Below are 11,488 nucleotides of genomic sequence, written 5' to 3'. Positions count from 1 at the left end.
CTTTTAATTTAATCTCTATTAGTAAACTCACTCGTGCCTTGAATTGTTGTATCTCATGCTTTCTCGATCTTTGTTTATTTTAGGATCTTATGACGAAATGGATTATTGGTAGAGATTGTGAGTTTGGAGGTCTCTACTACCTTGACACACAAGTGCCAAGATCTATTACTTGTTCAAGTGTATTGACAGCTTGTGAAGTGCATTGTTGGTTAGGACATCATTCTCTATCTTCCTTAAAAAGATTATGTCCTCAATTTCAAAATGTATCTTTGTTGGATTGTGAGACATGTTAGTTTGCCAAACATCATCGTCTCCTTTTAGTGTTTAGAGTCAACAATGAGCTGTGTCCATTTTTGAGTTAGTCCATTATGATGTTTGGGGTCCTTGTCCTATTGTGTCTAAGTCTGATTTTAAATACTTTATTAGTTTTGTTATGACTATTCTCGTGTCACTTGGCTATACTTAATGAAAAATCGTTCTGAGTTATTCTCTATTTTTTGTGCCTTTAAACATAATTTAATATTTCTGTGTGCACGTTGCGAAGTGATAATACCAAAGAATATTTTTTTGATAAATTTCAATCCTATATGATTTAGAATGGCGTTCTCCATCAATCTTCTTGCATTGATAGACCCTCTCAAAATGGAGTTGCCGAGAGAAAAAATAAACATCTCTTTGAGGTACCTAAGCACTTTTTCAGATGAAAATTCCTAAACAATTTTGAGCTGATGCTGTCTCCACAGCTTGTTTTCTGATTAATTGGATGCCCTCATCTATCCTTCATGGTAATATTCCCTATATTGTCTTCTTTTCTTCCAAGTCTTTGTTTCCTATTGAACCTAGGATATTTGGTACTACATGTTTTGTTCGTGATATTCGTCCCCAGGTCAACTAATCAGATCCAAAATCTCTCAAGTGTGTTTTCCTTGGGTATTCTCATCTTAAAAAAAGCTACAGATGTTATTTTCCTACTTTTAACCGATATCTTGTCTCTACAGATGTCACTTTCCTTGAAATACTCCCTTTTTTTTCCTTATCTTCTAGTTATGATAGTTAGGGGGAAGAAAGATGATCTACTAGTTTATACTGTAACCCATTCTGTCAGTACCACAAATATTCTTGCACCTGATCCTACACCTGCTCGGCCACCTATTGTCTATGTCTATTCCAGACAACCAAAGACTCTGACCACATGCCTTTTACTAATCTCTTTGCCGTTGAATCCAATCTCCAATGATCATGATCCTAGTCTTCATCTCCCTATTGCTCTTCGAAAAGGTAAACGTTACTGTACTTATCCAATTTCATCCTTTGTTTCTTATGATCACTTGTCTTCTTCTTCTAGTTCATTTGTTGCATCCTTGGATTCTATTTCAATTCTTAAAACTATTCATGAAGTCTTATCTCATCTTGGTTGGCGTGCTACTATGGTAGAGGAAATGGTGACTTTAGATGGTAATGGAACTTAAGATTAGGTAGATTTGCCTGCTGGGAAGAAAGTTATTGGGTGCAAATGGTGTTTGCTGTAAAGGTAAATCCTGATAGATCAATGGCTCACCTTAAAGCCCGTCTTGTTGCTAAAGGGTATGCCCAGACTTATGGTGTTGATTATTCCAATACTTTCTCTCCAGTGGCTAAAATTACCTCTATTCGTTTATTCATCTCTATAGTGGCTATCTATGATTGGCCTTTACATCAATTAGATATGAAGAATGCTTTTCTACATGGTGACCTCTAAGAAGAAGTGTATATGGAGCAACCACCTGGGTTTGTTGCTCAGGGAGAGTATGGGAAAATCTATCATCTTTGAAAGTCCTAGTACGGCCTGAAACAAAGCCTTCATGCTTGGTTTGGCAGATTCAGTGAGGCAGTTCAGAAGGTTAGGATGAAGAAGAGTAAGTGTGATCACTTAGTGTTTTATAAATAGTTTGAGGCTGGGATAATTTTACTAGTAGTATATGTTGATGATATTGTCATTACCGGGAGTGACACTACAGGTATTTCATCTTTCAAATCCTTTCTTCATACCTAGTTTCAGAAAAAAGATTTGGGATTGTTGAAGTATTTCTTGGGTGTCCTGATATTGCATATTCTATTAGTGTTGTAAGTCAGTTTGTGTCTACTGCAACAATTATCCATTGAGTAGCTTTGGAACAAATCCTATGTTATTTGAAAAGGGCTCCAAGATGTAGTCTATTTTCCGAAAGTCATAAACATATTAATATTGAATGTTTTTCAGATGCAGATTGGGCAAGTTTCAAGAGTGATAGGAGATCCACTTCAGGATATTGTGTTTTTATTGGAAGGAATCTGGTCTCATGGAAAAGTAAGAATCAGAATGTAGTATCTCGGTCTAGTGTAGAATCAGAATGCAAAGCTATGGCACAAACTGCGTGTGAGGTAGTATGGATGTATCAGCTAAAGTGAAGTTGGTCTTAAGTCTTTTTTGTCAGCAAAGCTATGGTGTGATAATCAAGCTGCTTTTCATATTGCCTCTAATCCCGTGTTTCATGAACGAACTAAGCATATTGAAATTGATTGTCATATTCTTCGTGAAAAGATTCAGCAGAAATTCATCTCTACAAGATATGTAAAAACTGAAAACCAACTAAGAGATATCTTCACAAAAGAGTTAAATGGACCTCGAGTTGATTATATTCGTAGCAAGCTGGGCATGATTAACATCTATGCTTCAACTTGAACAGAGTGTTATAGAATAGGAAATGTGTAAGTATTCTTTTATTAATTAATGTAATTATAAGAATTAAAACTCACCATAATTATAGGGATTGGGAATCATCATAATTATAAGAATTTTATTTTCTTTATTTTTTGTATTCTTTTCCTATTTTAGAGATGTTTAAGCTATTTATATAAATGATGTATTATGAATGAAAAATGTTGAGTTTTCTCTTCCTAAATGACATTAACCAAATCTAGGCAAAAATAAAAGATATGCTTCTCCAAGGAAACAAGCCCAAGCAACCCGAAGTTTGTTTCATTTTCATATTAAACAAACTACGACTCTCCTCTCTACTTAATTATGATGTTTGTGGGAATCATTTTATTAACTGATTTCTCCATATTTATTTTCATTCTTCTTGAATTAGCTTTGGCATAAGATACTGTGTGGTTAAGATTTTTTGTGCTAATTTATTTTCTCTTCGATTTGGAAGTCAAAAAGTGGGATTATCGATTGTATTTCAGGGAAAAAAAAAAGAGAAAAAAGATGGCTGAAATGACACCTTGACCCAAGCTCAAGCTTGATAATCCCTGACAAGCCAAATACAAAGAATATTAATGAAGCTTAAGCTTCTGAAGGTGCTCCAAATATGCTTAAGCTAAACCCAATTAATCAACTCAGCTCAGCTCAACTGCAGCTACAAAATGTACTATCACATCTTAACAAAACAGCGATAAAATTATCATAAAACCAAAAATGGGGGATGGGGGCTATATTTACCATCTCCAAGCAGGATTTGATTCAGGAGGGCAACATATCATTGAACACAGGGTCACCATTGAAGTCCTAAAGTCAAGCATAAAGTCCAATCCTGATTCAGCAGAAATCACAAAACGTTAGAAATCAATCAAGAAAGAATTCAATAAAAGCACTTTTGCAAACAGAAGAACTATTTTGGCAATTGACAAACTCTCCCGAGAAATGTTTAATAAAGTTATCGGTACAAATACTATTTTTATCCCAGGGAAAGAAAATAGCAATCAGGAAACACTATAGTCGCTCAGTGAGGTTCAACATTAAAAGCATATACGAGTCAAACACCTGCAGAGAGAGTCTATACCTTAAGCCAAAATAATTGGCAATGGCATCATCGGGTAAAACGTATGTTTCTAAATAAACAAGAGTACCCCTGAACTAATTCGGAAGCCTAACTGGCAACAGGGAATGACTAGTAACATGGATTCTCAAATTGTAAGAGCATGATTTTTCTCAACGGATATCATTCATTAAGTATTGGGTTCAACAAAAAAAAAGAACACATAATTGTAGTCAGTCTCGATCCACTTGTCCATAAATTATATCATATTCATCTTTAGGCCTATAAGTTCCCAGTCCAGTCACACATCCACCATTGCTCATAGAACACCTGGATCTTGTGTTCTGTTAACAGCTTCAACCATCATGAAATGCCAAAATGAGTCCAGGTAATTGTTTAACATCCCACCACCCATCACAAAGTTCACAATATCTAGCATAAATTAGAAGAGTACTTAACCTGATTGGTTGGCAACAAACATGTCAATTGATTCTTTTCATAATCCAAATTCAAATCTAATTTGATCCCTATTCCCACCCTCAATCCATGATGCCATATAGACAAGACATTAATCAAATTTTAGTACCTGCGACTTTGGAATCATCACAAAGGGGGAGACAAAGCGCAGAGACAACTGACGGAAGAGCACTGCAATTTATGCCAAGAGACTGCTGGAGATAAAAGAATTGGGCTGCTAACATCTCCTTGCAGTCAAAGCTACTTTTGTTGCCTTCTTTATCTCCCTTTGGGACACATTCCAACAAAGACTGAAGAATTTTTGAGTTTGATCTGTCTGAAAACTTGGTAATCCAATCATTAATTTCCAAGAAAGCTTCCCCTGAATTATAGAAGCAGTAAGCAAGAGTAATAGTTTCAATGTCAAGGACTCCTCATGTGATGCCTCCTTTAAGATCACTGGGAGATAGAGACCAGATTCTTTGCACTGAAACATTTTTCTAGACTTGGACTTTAAGGCAGTAGAAGTAGCCCAAATAAGAAAACTTGAGAGCTTCTCTCGATCCTGCAAAATACATCCAAAGGGAATCTATTGTTTAGTGAAGGGAACAAGGGAGCACAATAGTGGATATAGAACAGAAGAAGTAACATAAGAAAATATGGATTGAAAGAACTCCTTTCTCATCTTCTTGCTTACTTTCCTTCTTCAGAGCAAGGTATTGATTTAAACAACTAAAAAACCACATTAATCTAACCCAATAATGTCAAAGCATTAAACAGAGTGCTATATATTTATCTGACACATATGAACCTACTATGATGCCTGAGGTACAAATAGAGAAGCAGCAATGTCAGGTAACAATGAATCCCACTTCTCTTTTATGCTTGGAGCTGCTTGGGAGTTTTTCAACAAAACTTATGAGTAAAAATGTTTTTCCTGTCCTCCATTTGAAAGAAAAAGAGATATTAAGGGACCTTAATCAGCAAAAATGATGATTGTACAAAACTATTTGACATTATAAAACACCAGTCATAAAGTTCTGTCAGGATACATTATAAACATGTAGAGACATAACTATTTATACTCATCAAAAAAAGCGATAGAGAGAGAGAGAGAGAGAGGAACCATGCAAAACATGTCAACAGGAGGTGTGCTCATAAGTATAGCTTTAAGCCCACACTCTGCATTTCCACTAGATCTTCCAAGTCATGCTCATAACAGCTTGATAGAATTGAAATAAACCATGAAGTGATAGGGTGAAATGAGGCTGGTTCATTTGCCTTTCCCGGGATATTTTTAGTGTTGATTTGATAATCTGTGAAGTTGGATTGACAAAAGCAGCATGTTCATTTATCAACTTCATGCCACCAACTAGAAGTTTATATAGACGAGATGCAAGTTCCATCAGCTGTTCAAGGGCGTAGCTTTGCAACCATTCAGTGATAGCTTTTGATGAAATAACCTCGGTGACAACCTGAATTAAAAAACAGAAACATTAGTAAATAAAGCATTAAAGTTAACATTTAACATATCCATAGAGCACATCGGGCATTAAAGGTTCATATAACTATGAATTAGCATTTAGGTATTGGAACTATCTTAAATAAGTTGCTTATCCAAAAAAATAAAAAAATAAAGACTATCTTAAGTTATATTAAGATAATGAAATCCAAGCAGCACCCATACCATTTGTCCTACCATAGTGTTTGATTAAGAATTATTTTCATCATAGAGCAATTCTGACAGTTCATAGCAATGACAACAAAGATGAAAACACTAACTCAGTTTAAATTAGAAAGACAAACTTGAAATTTTGCTAAATCAGAAATCGGTTTCACATAAATCATGAAATAGAGAAATTACATCCACCTCACAATACATAAATCACACAGTAATTCGTTTATTTGGATACCATACCAAAGTTTGCACTCAAAACATTGCATGGCTAATTGTAAGTCTTTAGAAATGCATGGTCCCATTTAGGTGGGTTGAAGAAACTGCACCTAAAACCAATATTACCCAACCTTTCTAGTCTACTTAAATTATCAACAGGGATACAGCTTCTATATCTGAATTATGTATCACTCACTAGGGATGGCAATTAGGTAGGTAAATGGTGACCTACTCTGTCCAAGGGTGTAGCCACATAGTGGAGAGGGGTAAAATGACACCAATCACCTTCAAAAAAATATAAATTGTGTATTAAGTAAGTTATCTAATATTGACCTCAGTAAATCACGGAAAAACTTTTTAAGAGAATGGAGTCAGAGAGTAAATTTCATCTTCACTCTAGCACTTCAATTAGATAATTTCCTTTTTGTTAAATTATTTTGAATTGGTACATAAGCCACATGATAAACTGTAATCTAAAAGTCGTACAAGTTAAATGGGGGAACAATTGACCCAACCCTGAAAAACCTGCCCAAAGGCCAAAACCCAACATGACCTAATCTGAGCTGACTTCAAAAGCCAGCAATCCAAACCTGACCCCAAGGGTGTGTTTGGATGAGGAATTTTGAAATTTTGAATATTGGAATTTGATGAGATAAAGAAAATAAAATAAGTTCAAAAAAAAAAAAAAGAACAATGATGTTAGAGATAGAAAAAGAAAAAGATGGAGAAAACATGTTATATGGGTGTCATTAGATTTGTAAATAAGTATAGATGTTAGTAATAATATTGAAAAGGTCAAGAAACATATGTAAAAATGAAAAGATCTAGAAACGTATTTAAAAATGAGTTATTGTAGTTAGAATGAAAGAAAATAAAAGTTACATCTAAGAGGAAAGAGAACAAAAGTTTATGTCTTACTAAAGGAAATCAAGGCATTCACAAATGGTGTCATTTGAAATGAGAAATTTGGGCCTTCAAAATCCCTTATCCAAATTCCAAGAATTTTGACAATTCCAATTTTTATTGTCATATTAACACATATAAACACATAACACAAAAGTCACAACCCATAGTGACCCAAAGTCCCAAACCCAAAACAACTCAACCCAAACTTAAACTGACCCACCTGCCCCCAATTGCCACCTCCGGCAAAAGTGGCAACAGGCCTTTGCAAACTATTGGATTAAATCATTTGAGCAAAACCTGAAAGAGGAACTATTTATACTTTACAGACATGCTTAGCATGAGCAAGAAATGACAAACAAGGGATGTCAAATTGGAGAAAGGAATTTGCTATGGATCATTGCAGAATTTTCACAGACAAATCATCAAGAAAAACTTAAAAGAAGCTGTGCCTTAATGATAACCTCGTTTACAGCAAGAAAGAAGATCTAGTTATTCATAATAGAGTAGGCGGATTGAGTTATATTTTGTGGTCATTAAAAGTAGTGACAGCCTCAGAATCAAGCTAAACGCATGAGGCCCGTGATGACAACAAAGAGAGAGCAGAGTCGGGATGCCACGAATTGAGGAGAAAATAAAACTTTTATTAGAATGTTAAGGAAATAAGATCCTTAAAAATTTCGAAGGAAAAGGGCCAGTGTCTTAGAAACTGTAAGGTATAAGAAGGTTCCAACACATGATGCCAAAAATCATAGTACGAAGGTCATTTTGTAGAATCAAGTGGAAGAAGGTAATTACCTCTATAACCACAGCCAGCCCAGTTAAGAAAATTCTCTTTTCATCTCCAAGCAGCTCCCTGCTATAGGTTGAGAATACATGACAACCATGAAAACAGACTGCACTGCTCAACCAGATAACGAGCCATTTTATGCAACTGAACAGACTTTTTCAGTATCTGCAAAGCAAAAAAAAATAATAATAATAATAATAAATAAATAAAAGTGCCTTACCTTTGAAGAAGCTCATCGACAACAGTACTAAATCTAGCAATAAAGTAACTTTCACATCCACTAATTCAAGCATAGAATTTGTTCCAATTACATTGGCTTTAAATATTGAACTTAAATGACATTGAATAAATGGAAGAAGACCAGTTGAGATAAAAAATGCAAAAATTAAATATCATATATCAAATAGACCACCAGCTTCAAAGTTTCACAAGATAATGGGCCAAGCTGCATTCCGAGTGTGTGTGTGTTCTTATCAAGAATACAACTTGAGAGTTGCCTTCGAAGCTTGGTTACATGGAGAGCAGGGAAAATAAAAGCTTCTTAAGGAACTTCAGATTAGTATCTGAGCATTTGATTTATTAATTAGTGTATAATTCCTTATTTAAAGAGTAAGGTTTGAATCTATTTTTTCTCAATTATAAAAAAAAAAAACCTCAAATTAGTTAACAAAATCAAAGAGAAATAAATTTACGATTTTACCCTTTTTGTAAAATGTTCATATTTTATTTTCTTTCAAATTGGGCTTAATAATTTATTAAAATGTGGTTTTCCAAATAATAACTTTCAAAAATTAGAAACTAAAAGTAATTGCTAGAAGTTCACTCATCAAAATTACTCTTCTACCCATATGATAAAAATTAGGGGTTCTATACACAACCTTGTGAGACTCCCCTATGGACTTATTTGTGAAGCTTATAGTAGGACGAGGGAAGGCATTTCCAAATCTTGAGAAATAAAAATAGTTAGTTGGTAAATTGAATTATTTGACATTGACTCGTCTTGATATTTCTTTTTTAGTGAGTGTAGTAAGTCAATTCATGTCAATGCCTACTACTATTCATTGGGATGCTTTGATTCGTATTTTAAAATATTTAAAAAGGGCATCTGGCAGAGGCGTTGTATATGGAGATCATGGACATACTTGACAACTTATTGATGCTGATTGGGTTGGGTCACTAGATGATAGGAAATCTACAAAAAGATATTGTGTGTTTTCGATAGGAAATTTGGTATCATAGAAGAGTAAGAAGCAAAATGTATAGGGATGTCGATAGGTAGGGTACTTGCACTCAATTAAGTTGTCGAGTACTCGAACTCGATAATTACTTAGATATTGTTTAAATTTACTGTCCTAACCAGAACACTAATACATACTCATTATATGATAATTATCTGAATCCGTTTAACAATTCGATTATATTAAAAAATTTTATTTAACTCTTCATGGGTACCTAATTACCCAAATCCAAATCCAAACCCATATCAATATACAATTTAACTATATTTACAATTCACATCTATATTCTATACCATTCACTAATAATTTAATTTATAAAAGCAAATAAACAATAAAATTACAAGTTTAGAGCAATCATTGTTTAATTCAAATTTATAAAAGCAAACAAACAATAATTATATTCTAATCTCACAACTTCTCTTTAGGTATATATATATATATATATTATAAGTTTATATAAATAAATGTATATATATTTATAATTAATAATTTATAAGTTATAATTTTTGTAACGTTAACACAAAATAGAAAGTAAATATGCTTATATTAAAAGTAAATATTTCATAGTAATTATATTCTTTATAAATTAACGCAATATATAACGTATATATATATATATATTAAAAGGTATTACAAGTTGATCAATAATCATATTTTCATAAATTAATTTAATTAACTCTATAGGTTTCTCTTTAATTACATGACATTAAAAAAAATAAGTTACAAAACTATTTTAAACTCATAGTCTCTTTTTAAATATATATATATTATTATAAGTTTTTGGAAACAAAGTTACATATATTATAACTAATAATTTTTATAAAATACAAAATAGAAAGTAAATATATTTATATTAAAAGTATGTATATATAATAGTAATTATATTTCTTGGAATATGATAATATATTTATATTATTTAAAGAGAAAATTATAAGAAATAACCCTCATCATATGCTGTTTTTAGAAATAACTATCAATATAAAAACTGTTTTTACCCAACTATAGTCATGAAATTATACAAATACCCTTAAAAACATCTCAAATAAATTAAATACTCTCAATTTTTTTGTCCCGTCATTCATTCGTCTACCATGCTGCTATGCTCCCCATTTTTCTCTTTTGCTATCTAGCTCCTTTTAATTTTACCACCACACTATCTTTTTCTATATCTCGTCATCTTACTATATTGCCATTTATCTACAAATTCAAGAGCATAATATGGAACATAATAACATATTCTTGGTTTATTGATTTACATTTACAAAAATCTCTCCTTGTCTATCTCTTGCCATCTTATCATCGATCTACGAATAAAAAAGTATGGTATGGTGAGTAATAATAGCTTTTTGGGTTTATTGATGTTGAGCTTTTCAATTATTCAAGTATGGTATAACATGCCTTGGTGTGTAACAAAATTATTCATGTCTTAGCATGTAACATAAGTAGGAAAAGGAAGGTTTAACATGTAATATCTCGTGATAACGTTTGGTGTTGAAGCTTTGGCCTTAGTATGTAACATCTGGTGGTTGAACCTTTGGTCATAGTGTGTAACATTTGGTCCTGAAACTATAACCTTTGCATGTAAAATCTGCTGCTGAAGTTTTACTGTGTAACATCTTTTGCTGAAGTGTGTAACATTTTTTTGAACACGATGTGCAACAACAACATTTATTAATATATGGCATGTAATTTGGTCCTTTGTATTTTACTATAACATAAACTCTTGTAGTTAAAACGTATAACAACTTTTTTTTTAAGTGTAACAATATTTTTTTGAACATGGCATGAAATAATAACATTTTTTAAATATAACGTGTAACTTGTTCTCTATCTTTATATTTCACTAAAATATAAATTTTTAGAGTTAAACACATTCATAATAGAGATAAAGTTTAAAATCAAAAAAAGAATTGGAAATGAAAATGAAGATACATTGAAAAATTATTTAACATCAAATTGAGATAAAATAGATTTGAACAAAAAGATATTATCCTGAAAAATTATTCAACGTCAAACTGGGATAAAATGGATTTGGACAAAAAGATATTATCCAAAATCCTCTAATTCGGATAATTAACTTTTAAGTTATTTTATTTGTTACATTTCCTATAATTATAAAAAAATGGCATTTAACTTTAATAAGAAGAAAGAAGCTAAAAATAGAAAGTACGACACTTTGAATATGAAGAGATTTCATTAATGACAATTTTGTCCAAAAATTTTTTCTCTTAATTATAAATGGTTAAAATTATAGGAAAGCTATTTTCGAAAGCATGTTATCTTTGAAAGCTAAAATAAGTCATCCTTTATTTAAACATAACTAATAATCTAATAGTTTTTTAATTTAAATATATTAATAACATCACATTAATAATTTGACTAACAATCATATATCATTAATATATCTATCGATTTCTATCAAAATGAA

The sequence above is a fragment of the Theobroma cacao genome, chromosome 7 (assembly GCF_000208745.1).
Source record: "Theobroma cacao cultivar B97-61/B2 chromosome 7, Criollo_cocoa_genome_V2, whole genome shotgun sequence".
NCBI classification, from domain to species: Eukaryota; Viridiplantae; Streptophyta; class Magnoliopsida; order Malvales; family Malvaceae; genus Theobroma; species Theobroma cacao.
Note: the sequence above shows the minus strand (reverse complement) of the source record.